The sequence below is a fragment of the Eubalaena glacialis genome, chromosome 14 (genome assembly GCF_028564815.1).
Source record: "Eubalaena glacialis isolate mEubGla1 chromosome 14, mEubGla1.1.hap2.+ XY, whole genome shotgun sequence".
Lineage (NCBI taxonomy): Eukaryota > Metazoa > Chordata > Mammalia > Artiodactyla > Balaenidae > Eubalaena > Eubalaena glacialis.
Window position 1 is genome coordinate 19,317,472 of NC_083729.1, and position 12,100 is coordinate 19,329,571.

The 12,100-nt window shown below is 43.7% G+C and overlaps 1 protein-coding gene across 8 annotated transcripts in view; it reads left to right on the top strand.

The window, feature by feature from the left end:
- NCOA1 (nuclear receptor coactivator 1) overlaps positions 1-12,100 on the top strand; it is a 333,798-nt gene that overhangs the window by 65,924 nt on the left and 255,774 nt on the right. For 6 of the 8 annotated variants that reach the window (XM_061168796.1, XM_061168795.1, XM_061168792.1 and 3 more), the window contains exon 1: positions 9,817-9,858. The exons of 1 other annotated variant lie outside the window; for it this stretch is intronic. The gene's annotated coding sequence lies outside the window, so the exon portion shown is untranslated. Of the gene's footprint in view, positions 1-9,816; positions 9,859-10,363; positions 10,384-12,100 lie in introns of those variants that run through there. One more of the 8 variants, XM_061168794.1, reaches the window with a different exon arrangement.

Sequence of the window (12,100 nt, forward strand, 5' to 3'; positions counted from 1 at the left end):
GTATATCACTAATCTGTGTGTCTAGCTCAACACTTTGCTCGTAGTAGGCACTTAGTTAATGTTTATTGAATGAATGAAGGAACCAGAAGTAAATTTAGAGAAATGCTTGGAATTTATATTCATCAAATTTCTTTTACTATAAAGCTACTTTATTATTGTTTTTAAAATTTATTTATTTATTTTTGACTGTGTTGGGTCTTCGTTGCTGCACACGGGCTTTCTCTAGATGTGGCAAGCGGGGGCTACTCTTCGTTGCGGTGCGTGGGCTTCTCATTGCGATGGCTTCTCTTCTTGCGGAGCATGGGCTCTAGGCGAGCGGGCTTCAGTAGTTGTGGCACGCAGGTTCAGTAGCTGTGACTCACGGGCTCTAGAGTGTAGGCTCAGTCGTTGTGGCTCACGGGCTTAGTTGCTCCGCAGCAGGTGGGATCTTCCCAGACCAGGGCTCGAACCTGTGTCCCCTGTATTGGCAGGCAGATTCTTAAACACTGTGCCACCAGGGAAGCCCAAAGCTACTTTAATGCATAACAAAAGAGTTTCTAAAAGGAAGATCATCTTTTCAATTTTATGTATATGAAAGTAAAAGAAGGAAATACCAAAATATTAACAGTAGTGGAGTCTGAGTCATGAGCTACAGGTAATTTCTATCTTCATTTGTCAACTTCTCTGTATGCTCTTGATTTTCTACAATAATCATAATCAGGGAGAAACAATTTGTTGAAAGAATCATCCTGAAATAGCAAGTTACAAACCCAAAGGAATGAATCTCTGTTGTTGAAATTGCAGACACACTGGTAAGCTTGGGGGTGAAGGTACATCTGGCATCTCTAGAAGCACACAACACAGGCCACCACCAATCCAGTCCTCCTACGTATACAACTGAAATTGGCATTGAGACTTCAAAAGTAGGAAGCAGCGTTACAGCAAGTCTGATTGAAGTCTACATATGTTAGGGAGGCATACCTGTATTTTACATCATTAATGCTTGTCTGGGATATTGTCATTCCAGAACGGTGCAAAGAAAGCATCCATTGCAGTGTGCTTTTAGTAGTGAAAAATGATAAGTAACCAAAATGTTCATCATAGAAAATATAATCCCCAAAATTCAGATGTAAAAACCAAAGATATTTTATGGTACCTTCATCTTTTTAGTTACAATTAGTATGCATGGATAATGTCTGCCTTAAGAGAAACAGGACAGTTGTTGAGACTAAAAGGTATGAAGTGGTCATTCAGGAAAGGAAGATTGTTTTTTAAACATGATCGCATCTACATTTCCCCTGGGTCTGGACACATTGGGGCTGCATATATCACTGGAGAATTTACTACTAAGCATGAAGCAAGATGGTGTTGCTAAGTAGTTAGCTCTGACAAATGAATTAAATGAATTAACTGACGTAGGACCTAAGAATATTTTAGAAAATAACTGCTGTGTAATTTACAGGAATAAAGTTACAGTAACTAATCAACAAGACTTGGCAAAGAGATCAGAAATCCTGTTATTTGATAATAGAACACTCTGACATAATAAGTTATTTATTTGACTTTAAAAAATCAATTGCAAAAAGTAAAATTGTCACTATTTGCAGATGACATGATTTCATAGCTAGAAAACCCTAAGGACTCCACCAAAAAGCTGTTAGAACTAATAAACAAATTCAGTAAACTTGCAGGGTACATAATCAATATATAAAAATTGGTTGCATTTCTATACACTAATAATGAACTATCAGAAAGAGAAATTAAGAAAACAATCCCATTTACAATTGCATCAGAAAGAATCAAATACCTAGGAATAAGTTAACTAAGGAGGTGAAAGACCTGTACACTGAAAACTACGAGGCATTGATGAAAGAAATTGAAAAAGACACAAATAAATAGAAAAATATTCCATTCTTATGGATTGGAAGAATTAATATTGTTAAAATGTCCATCCTACCCAAAGCAATCTACAGATTTCATGCAATCTCTATCAAAATTCCTATGGCATTTTTCACAAAAGCAGAACAAAGGATTGTAAAATTTGTACAGAACCACAAAAGACCTACAACAGCCAAAGTAATCTTGACAAAGAAGAACAAAGCTGGTAGCGCTGTGCTTCCTGATTTCAAACCATATTACAAAGCTATAGTAATCAAAACAGTATGGTATTGGCATAAAAACAGACACATAGATCAGTGGAAAAGAATAGAGAGCCCAGAAATAAACACATGCATATATGGCCAATTCACTTATGACAAAGTGGGCAAAAACATACAATGGGGAAAGGACAGTCTCTTCAATAAATGGTGTTGGGAAAACTGGACAGTAACATGTAAAAGAATGAAACTGGATCACTAACTTACACCATACATAAAAATTAACTCAAAATGGATTAAAGACTTGAATGTAAGACCTGAAACCTTAAAACTCCTAGAAGAAAACATAGCCAGTAAACTCCTTGGCATTGGTATTGGTGTTGATTTTTTGGATCTGACTCCAAAAGCAAATGCAACAAAGGCAAACATAAACAAATGGGACTACATCAAAATAAAAATCTTCTGCACAGCATAAGAAACCATCGACAAATGAAAAGGCAACCTGCTTAATGGGAGAAAATATTTGCAAATCATATATCCAATAAGGGGTGAATATCCAAAATATATAAAGAACTCAGACAACTCAATAGCAAAAAACACAAACAAGCTGGAGGATCTGAATAGATACTTTTCCAAAGAAGACATGGAGATGTCCAACAGGCACATGAAAAGATGCTCAGCATCACTAATCATCAGGGAAATGCAAATCAGAACCACAGTGAGATATCACCTCACACCTATTAGAATGGTTATCATCAAAAAGACAAGAAATAAGTGTTGGAGAAGATGTAGAGAAAAGGGAACCCTCATGTCCTGCTGGTGGGAATGTAAATTGGTGCAGCTACTATGGAAACAGTATGGAGGTTCCTCAAAAAATTAAAAATATAGCTACCATATGATCCAGCAATTCCATTTCTGAGTACTTATTTGAAGAAAATGAAAACAGTAATTTGAAAAGATATAAGCACCCCTGTGTTCTTTGCAGCATTATATGCAATAGCCAAGATATGGAAACAACCTAGGGAGTTCCCTGGTGGTCCAGTGGTTAGGACTCAGTGCTTTCACTGCTGTGACCCTGGGTTCAATACCTGATCGGGGAATTAAGATCCCACAAGCCACAGGGTGCGGCCAAAAATAAATAAATTAAAAAAGACCACCTAAGTGTCCATTGATGGATATCTGGGTAACGAAGAAGTGGCATATATATATACACAATGGAATACTACTCAGTCATTAAAAAAATCTTGCCATTTGTTACAACATGGATGGACTTGAGGGTATCATGGTAAGTGAAATAAGTCAGACAGAAAAAGACAAATACTGTATGATTTCACTTATATGTGGAATCTAAAAAACAAAACAAACAAAACAAAATAAAACTCACAGGTACAGAGAATAAATTGGTGGCTGCCAGAGGGGATGGGGGTTCAAGGGTGGGCAAAATGGGTGAAGGGGGTCAAGAGATACAAAATTTCAGGTATAGAATAAATAAGTCATGGGGATGTAATGTACAGTGTGGTGAATATAGTCAATAATATTGTATTGCATATTTGAAAGTTGCTAAGAGAATAAATCTTAAAAGTTCTCATCAGAAGAAAAAAATATGTAACTTTATATGGTGATGGATGGTAACCAGACTTATTGTGGTGATCATTTTGCAGTGTATACAAATATCAAATTATTGTGTTGTACACCTGAAACTAATATAATGATACATGTCAATTATACCTCAATTTTAAAAAATCAACTTGCTGAGCAAAAAGTTTTGCCACCAAAACTGAAAGAAACTCCAAGAAACAGTTCAAAAATCAGTATTGTTTGGGGGCAAAAACCACTCAATTTGTTTAACAACAGCTAATTTAACAAATAATATTTTCAAAGTGTTAAAAAGAAAATTTTAAGATGCTCCAAATGAAACCCTATGTTTATGTAATATTGACTTCTATTGTACTTAATATCACACAGTAGGAGATGGTAACTTTTCACAGAGTTTATATGCAATTTAAATAAAACAGCATTTATATAGGCTCAAAGTAAAGCATGGCTGTGTATAAAGGGGTCAAAATCCATCTGAACTGCAAGGTGGACCCAGGGTACTATTGCTTTGGAAACAATAAAGTTAAGATAGATGCAGAATGTTTGTCCAGAAACCCCTTTATCTAAAACTCTACGCCTGGGTTTCAAACCAAGGCCACATTTCTGTCAAAAAAGACTTAGATTCTCTAGGCAAGAGACAGATACATCATTCTTATTGATATAATTATGAACACCACAGTTTCTGATATTTATGATTGTGGAGAACAAGATTTCTCAGTGAGTAGGAGAGCAGAAGTCACTCGAAGAAGGCGGCTATTATGACATTTTACAGCTGCAGTATGTCCTTAGGGGACACTGCATCCTGTTAACTGTTCAGCTGGCTTTATCTGTGCCTATTCTTCCAACTTGATGAATGGTCGGTCAGATTTTTACCTTCTTAGTTTGAGCTAATTTTTACTTTTTCACGGGCAATCCTAAGTAGCGAACTAAACACTACTGAGTGCTTTGCATACATTATTTCATTCAATCTTTGCAATAATCCTTTGCTAGCATCCTATTTTACAGATGAGGACACTGAGGCTTGGAGGTGTTAAAGGGATTTGTTCAGGGTCACACCGCTAGTCAGTGGCAGAGCCATTTCAAACCCCAGTTTGCCTAACTCTAAACCTAACTTTCTTAATGTTCATAATTCAAGCAAATGTAGAAATAAAAGACTATTCAAAGGAAAATTGACAAAATTCTTTTTGTGGGGAAGTGGCAGGCTCATGCAAGGTAGATAGGACCATAGATTGGAACAATTTTTCTGGAGGTCAATTTGGCAAATATGTAGTAAAAAAAAAAATTAAACATGTACCCTTTGAGCCAGCAATGAATCTTGTATGAATTTAACCTAAGAAAATAATTTTCAAACACTGCACAGGGGCATGCATTAGAATTATAGCATTATTTATGAAAACAAACACACAAACAAGAAAATAAAAACAATGTAAACATTTCCCAGTAAGGGATCGGTTAATTAAATGGCTAAAGAGACATACAAGGCAAGACTATTCAGCCACTTTAATGATGAAAGTATATTGTATAGTAAAAGACACCAGATTATCTATGAGCATGTATCGTGTGTCTATTATGTAAAATCGAATACCATACTGTATTTATATGTGCAAATACACATAGTCAATATGTGGAAAGGTGTTCATTTTTTTTTTTTTCTGGCTCAATAGAGTTTGTTTTACCTCTTTATACTTTTCTTTATTGTTTGGTTATTTTATGAATCAAAACAAAAAAACTATTTGAAAAAAAGTGTCAATGTTAAATCAGTTCTTGTCTCAGCAAGTGGAGTGAGTTCATGTATACTAGCCAGATGTTTTATACAACTAGGAATCTATTATGCTTTGGAGAAAATTCAACAGGTATGTTATAGATCCTGGTCATGTAACTACCATGTTTCTGTTCCACCAAAGGATTAATATTAAAGTATGAGGTCAATAGGACCTGACTGAAACCAGACCTGTCTGGGCTATAAAAGTTAAATGTTGTCTTACATTTTCATTAAAAAAATCTCTTCAAAACAGTTTTATTTAATTGAAGTCAGTCCTACTTGTTGATTGGCATTGTACTTTGGGAGTAAAGGAACTTTTGCTTAAATAGGTAAAGTAAATGGATTTCAAAGAGGCTGTGTGGGGTTCAGGAAGCAAATCTAACTAACACATCTTTTGCCCCTATATTAATGGCTCCTGGGGGTAGGGGGTTGGTTGGAATTAAGGAAGTGGGCCTGTTTAGGAAACGTAGATGGAGCCAGAGAGGTGTTGAAATGACGAGAGAAGAGACCAACTGGGAAAGAGAAATGTGGGTTATGAGCACATGAAAAGATGGTCAACATCACTAGTCATTAGGGAAATGCAAATCAAAGCTACAAGGGAATACCACCTTACACCCATTAGGATGGCTACTATAAAAAAAACAGAAAACAACTAGAGTTGGCAAGGATGTGGGGAAATTGGAACCCTTGTGCACTGTTGTGGGAATGTAACATGGTATAGCTGCTGTGGAAAATAGTATGGAGGTTCCTCAAAAAGTTAAACATAGAATTACCATATGACCCGGCAATTCCACTTCTGGGTATATACCCAAAAGAATTGAAAGCAGGGTCTCAAAGAGATCTCTGTACACATATGTTCATAGCAGCACTATTCACAATAGCTAAAATGTAGAAGCAACCCAAGTGTCCATTGACAGATGAATGGATAAGCAAAATGTGCTACATACATATGATGGAATGTTATTCAGCCTTAAAAAAGGAAATTCTGCAATATGCTACAACATGGATGAACCTTGAGGACATTATGCTAAGTGAAATAAAAAGACAAATACTGTGTGATTCACTTATTTGAGGTACGTAAGAGTAGTCAAAATCATAGAGACAAAATAGAATGGTGCTTGCCAGGGAAGGGGAGAATGGGGAGTTAGTGTTCAATAGGCAAGGATTTTCAGTTTTACAAGATGAAAAGAGTTATGGGGATGGATGGTGCTGATGGCTGCCCAACAGTGTGAATGTATTTAATCCACTGAACTGCATATTTAATAATGGTTAAGGTGGTAAATTTTATCTGTATTTTAACACAATAAAAAAAGAAGAAAAAAGTGGGTTACAACTGTTTTGGCAAGTGATTATAAACGTAGAGGAAAGAGAAGAAAGTCAAAGGGCCTTACTTATGAAGGAGTCTCACCCTAGAAAAGTCCTTTCTTTAGTGTCCATGGATGGCATGATAAGTAATACCTTAAGTTCCACTCATCATCCAACAAAATCTCAGCACTGCCTGTCCTGAGGATGTTTAAAAGTTAATTAAGACACTGGGCTGCAGAGTGGGGTAGGGGTGGGGGCTGGGAGAGGGAGATGCAGGTGTTATTAACAGTTGAAGCTGTGGAAACAAAACCAAGTCAATCTAAGTGAGAGGAGAGGTGGGAAAAAAAAATCAAACCTTGAGGATACCAACATTACATGGTTCTGTGGAAAAGGAACAGCAAAGAAAAGTGCTAGGGAAGGGAAGTTCAGAAAACATGCAAAGAGAGAAGAGAATGATGTAGAAGACAGGGGAGGGGAGGACAGTTTCAAAAAGCAGGACTTCACAGTATAAAGCGCTGTAGGAAGGCCATCTAATGGGGTGGGGGTTTGAAGTATCTACTGGACCTGGCAATCAGCAGTGGCCAGAGTGCAGCCCCGACAGGAGACAGCATTACCTGCACACGTGGTATGTTTGTAGGCCTCTTCATACAGTCCGGACTGGACTAGACTGGGAGGTATGTCCTACAGAAGGGGATTAACCTGGCGATTGAGAGATACATAGCTCTGGGTATTTTCAGTGATTATTGGGGATGGGGACTCTGTAGGTGGCTAGATGTCCTGCTAAACTAGGTGAGGGCAAGAGCTAATGAAATGCACCTAGGGCTCCAGTAATAAGAATCAAATGAATGAATATATAAAGAGTTTTTTTGTTTGTTTGTTTGTTTTTATTTTTGGCTGCATTGAGTCTTCATTGCTCCGCACGGGCTTTCTCTAGTTGTGGTGAGCGGGGGCTACTCTTCGTTGTGGTGCGCGGGCTTCTCATTGCGGTGGCTTCTCTTCTTGCGGAGCACAGGCTCTAGGCGTGCGGGCTTCATTAGTTGTGGCACGCGGGCTCAGTAGTTCTGGCTCGCGGGCTCTAGAGTGCAGGCTTAGTAGTTGTGGTGCACAGGCTTGGTTGCTGCGCAGCATGTGGGATCTCCCCGGACCAGGGCTCGAACCCATGTCCCCTGCATTGGCAGGCGGATTCCTAACCACTGCGCCACCGGGGAAGTCCCTGAATGAACGAATATATGATGAATGTGGGGTGTGGACTAAAGGTTGGTTTATGAGCAGGCCAGGAATAGGATGATGAGCAGTCCCCAACCTTTTTGGCACCAGGGACCAGTTTCGTGGAAGACAATTTTTCCACAGACGGTGCGGGGGATGGTTCAGGGGGTAATGTGGGCTATGGGGAGCAGCAGATGAAGCTTTGCTCACTTGCCTGCTGCTCACCTCCTGCTGTGCGGCCCAGTTCCTAACAGGCCTCGACCGGTACTGGTCCACAGCCCGGGGTTTGGGGACCCCTGATCTAGGGTATGGCAGTGAATGATGGCAGGATGGAGTACATGCCTCTGGAAGAAGTTGCTCACTGACTCAGAGAGGTGCCAGGGAGGTTGGTGTTTTCAAGGCAAGGTCAGGTTTCAGTTAGGAGAAGGAGGGTGAAGAGCTTAAAGATTTCTACAGGTTGCTCTAGAGCAGAAAACACTGAGAGACAACAACAGCAGGACAGGATTGAGGTAGGTGCAGACAGCTACCTGGGAATAAGAGTGCAGGAAAGGATAGCTATTTGCTTTACAAAGCACCTCTGCAGCCAGCGACTCATTCATCCTTAGGACAACCCGGGGAGAGAGATAGGTATTATATTGCCAGCCTTTGGAATGAGGGATGCTTTCCAGATAAGGCTCGGAAAGCCTGTTCAGCCGCTGTTTGATTCCTCTAGTGACAAGGAACACTCTACTTTTGGAAGTAGCACTTCCATTATAAAATTTAAAAAGCGAGTAGAAAAGAAGAAAGGTGTGGGCCCCCTTGAGGGGAAAGCTCTGTCAATGACAAACATTTTGGGTAATTCATGGAACTGCAGAGCCAGACGCGTCAGTCAGATCTTTTCATCTGTAAAACGAAGGGGGCAGATGATCTTTCTTTCCCCTTATCTAATAGCCTGTGAAATCATCTAGACAACCAACTCCCAGTTTTACAGAATAAAGAAAGGGCTGCGGATGTGTCTCGCTCGAAGTAATACAAGAAATTAGCGGAGGGACAGGCCAGAACCCACTCCACCCGGGTCTACTGCGTCCCTCGCCGCTCCACACCTTCCCGGACAGATCAGGCCAGCGGGAGGCTGCAGGCCGGGCGGCCTAGCTGAAAGCACCCTGGGGTTCGAGGCGGCTTCCCGGCAGCAGTCATAGGAACGCCCCGAGGGGAGGGGAAGAGTTAGGGCCTCCTTTCCCACACTTCGTTAGGACGCGGGCCGGGGCGGGACCGCGGCAGCCCTCCCTCGGGCCTGCGGCCGGCAGAGGGCGCGGGCCAGCTCCTCGTTTCGCTGCCCGGCGGGCGGGGAACTGGCTGCCCCCGGAGCGCCGTCGGAGCTCCCGGGCACCGGATCGCGGTAGTCCGGCCGGCCGGAGGGCGCAGGGGCAGCGCAGAGGGCAGGACGGCGCGAAGTGGGCGGGGCGGCCGGGAGGCGGCGGGGCGGGGCGGGGCGGGGCGGGGCGGGGCGCGGAGGGGGCGGGGCCGCGAGCGGGGGGCGGTGGCGGCGGCGGCGGCGGCGGCGGCGGCGGCGGCGGTAGCTGAGGAGGAGGAGGAGGAGAACATGGCGGCCGCGGAGAGCGGCTGAAATGCCTGTTTTTCAGGCCAGGCGAGCGGGAATCTGAAGCGATTCTCTGAGCTTTCCCCTCAGACGGCTGGACCGCGGCCTCGAGCGCCTCGACTGCCTTGTTCCCTGCTGCTCCCTCGAGTGCAGCCTGCGCCCGGTCCGTTCTGCATCCCCCTGCGGGGGGACTCCTGCTCCGGAGGAGGGGGCCGGAGAGCCGCGGCGGCGGCGGCGGGCTCCCGGCCCGAGCAGCGGCGGAGGCCGCGGCGGCGCCGCCACGGTCGCGGGCGAGCGCGGCGCCCGTCAGCGCGGCCCAGAGGCGGCGGCGGCAGGTGAGTGGCAGGCGGCGGGCGCCGAGCCTCCCGGTGGGTGCAGCTGTCACGAGCCGCGCGGCCGCCGAGGCCCTAGGGGGCGGGAGCAGCTGGTGCCCCTCCGCCCGCCGTTCTCCTTTCTCTCCGCTCCGTTCCCCCTCCCACTTTCCCCGACTTCTCCCTCGGCCTCGCGCGGCTGGAGGGGGCGGAGGTCGCAGCTGTCACGGGCACCAGCTGGGGGCTGTGCCGCGGATGGAAACTGCTGCAGCAGCGACTTCCCTGCCCCGTTTCCCAGTTGCCCTAGTTAGAGCGGACGGGGCGAGCATCCGCGGAGGGTGCGCGAGGCTCGCGGCCGCCGGCCCGGCGTGGGGAGAGGCGCCCCGAGCCCGCGGGCGCTCCCCGCCGCCGCCGCCGAGAGGGGGAGCCGGAAGTCGGCGCGGGCGCCCCTCGGCCCCGGCGAGCGCGGTGACCTTGGCAAGCCCGGTAACCTCTCAGAGTCTCGCTTGCCGGGACTGCGAAATGGGGATGACCGCGGCGAGCCTTCTTGTAAGCGCAGCCTCCGACGGCGCTTCTGTTTACCCCCGCGCACTTGCTTTAGCCTTCTCCAGACGAGGGATTTCGGAGGCAGAAACGGGATGGATAAGTGAGATTGTCCTGTTATGTTTAGGGTTTGGTCCCCTTCGTCGGATTCTGCTGAAAGGATTTAGGAAGGGGAGCAAACATGTTGGCTGGAAGACTGAGAGGTGGGATGGGTTAATGATCAGCGACAGAACTCGAGCCATTCCCTAGTCGCTTGGAAGAGAAATGGAGAAACCGGACACCAGGGTCCCTGCTCTTACTACCCAGCTGTGTTGTTTTTTGTTTTCTGTTTTTAAAGCAGTCACTCCCATAGACTAGACACTGCCTCGGTTGACGATGTTAGAGGGAGACGGAGGGTTTGACAATAAAGCCTGTATGTGTGACAAGGAGAGTCCGTGCTGCTGTGGCTGCAGTTTGGAGGGGAGGAAAACTTTAAGCTGGAGGATCTTTTAGCCTTTCAGGCTGGGCTCTCTTCGTTCACTGTAGGTGTTGAAGAGGCAGGTGTCCTTGTGGAGAAGGTGACATTTTTTTCTTTTGAGACGGTGAATTTTTAATGCTGAGCATGATGGTGGTGAATGAAGGGTTCTGGAGTGAATTGCAGTCCCAGCATCCTCTGTTGATGCCAAGAGTAATCTCTGGGGCGATGATTTGTGAGGGCTGAGGCTTTCACTTCAGTGATTAAGAAGTCTTCAAGTGTCTGTGTAAAACATTGCTGCGGTGAAGCTTAGATTATACTGTACAGCTGAAGGGATGGAGTTCAGGGGTTAAATTTGTTTGAGGTTTGTCTTCAATTTTGGAATTGGTTGAAGGTTAGTCTCAAAAAAAAAAAAAAGTTGGCCAAAGGGGCCTCTCAGCTTGTTTCACAGAAGCTGTGATGTAGTAGGAAGGGGGTCAGATTTCATGTTGAGAATAATATAAAAAGAAAGTGTTTGCTTGGGTCTTTTGGCTCTTGAACTAGAAATAGTTTTGGGTTAAAAGTAGCAGTGAGGTTTGATTCAGCTTAATAAATGGGCATTCCTTGAACTATGTCATAAACAGATGCAACTGCAAGTGTTTCTTTTTTATCTCCTGTACTCTGTGGAAGGGTCTAATTTGGTTTTGTGGACTAGCGTTGGAAATGGTTTCCCCCTATTTCTTATTCAGATTTTATCCTTTGGGAACAATGGATCAAAAAGGGGGCCTGAATAGGGAATATATGGTTTGGAGAGAAAATGCAGGGATGCTGCTTATAAGAACAGGCATTTGGTTTGATTTTTGCAAACATTTTGCACTGATTATTTATTTCATTTATTTAACTCACAATGAAGTTTGATTTTTAAGGTGCAGAATTTGAATTTTACATAGTTTATAGTTGATCTTTTTCTCATTTCCTTCTGAGAAAATCTGTAGGATTGTGTCTTTTAAATTACTTTTTGTGTGGTTTAAGCCAAGGGAGTATTTTAGATCTGCATTTTTGGTAAGTGGTTTTATTGAAAAAAAATGCTTGATGGAACTAATGGTGATTGTTCCACTTAAACTGGGATTATATAGACAATGCATTTTCCTCCCTCTTTCTGCCAACATTTGTTTTTCTTTCTCCTTCAATTCCAGGGTTTCATTTCTAGAAATCTGGGCTGGAAACAGAAGCAGCAGTTTGTATAATACCAAGAACTTGCTTATGCCAGGAAGCTGTAAGGGTAGCATG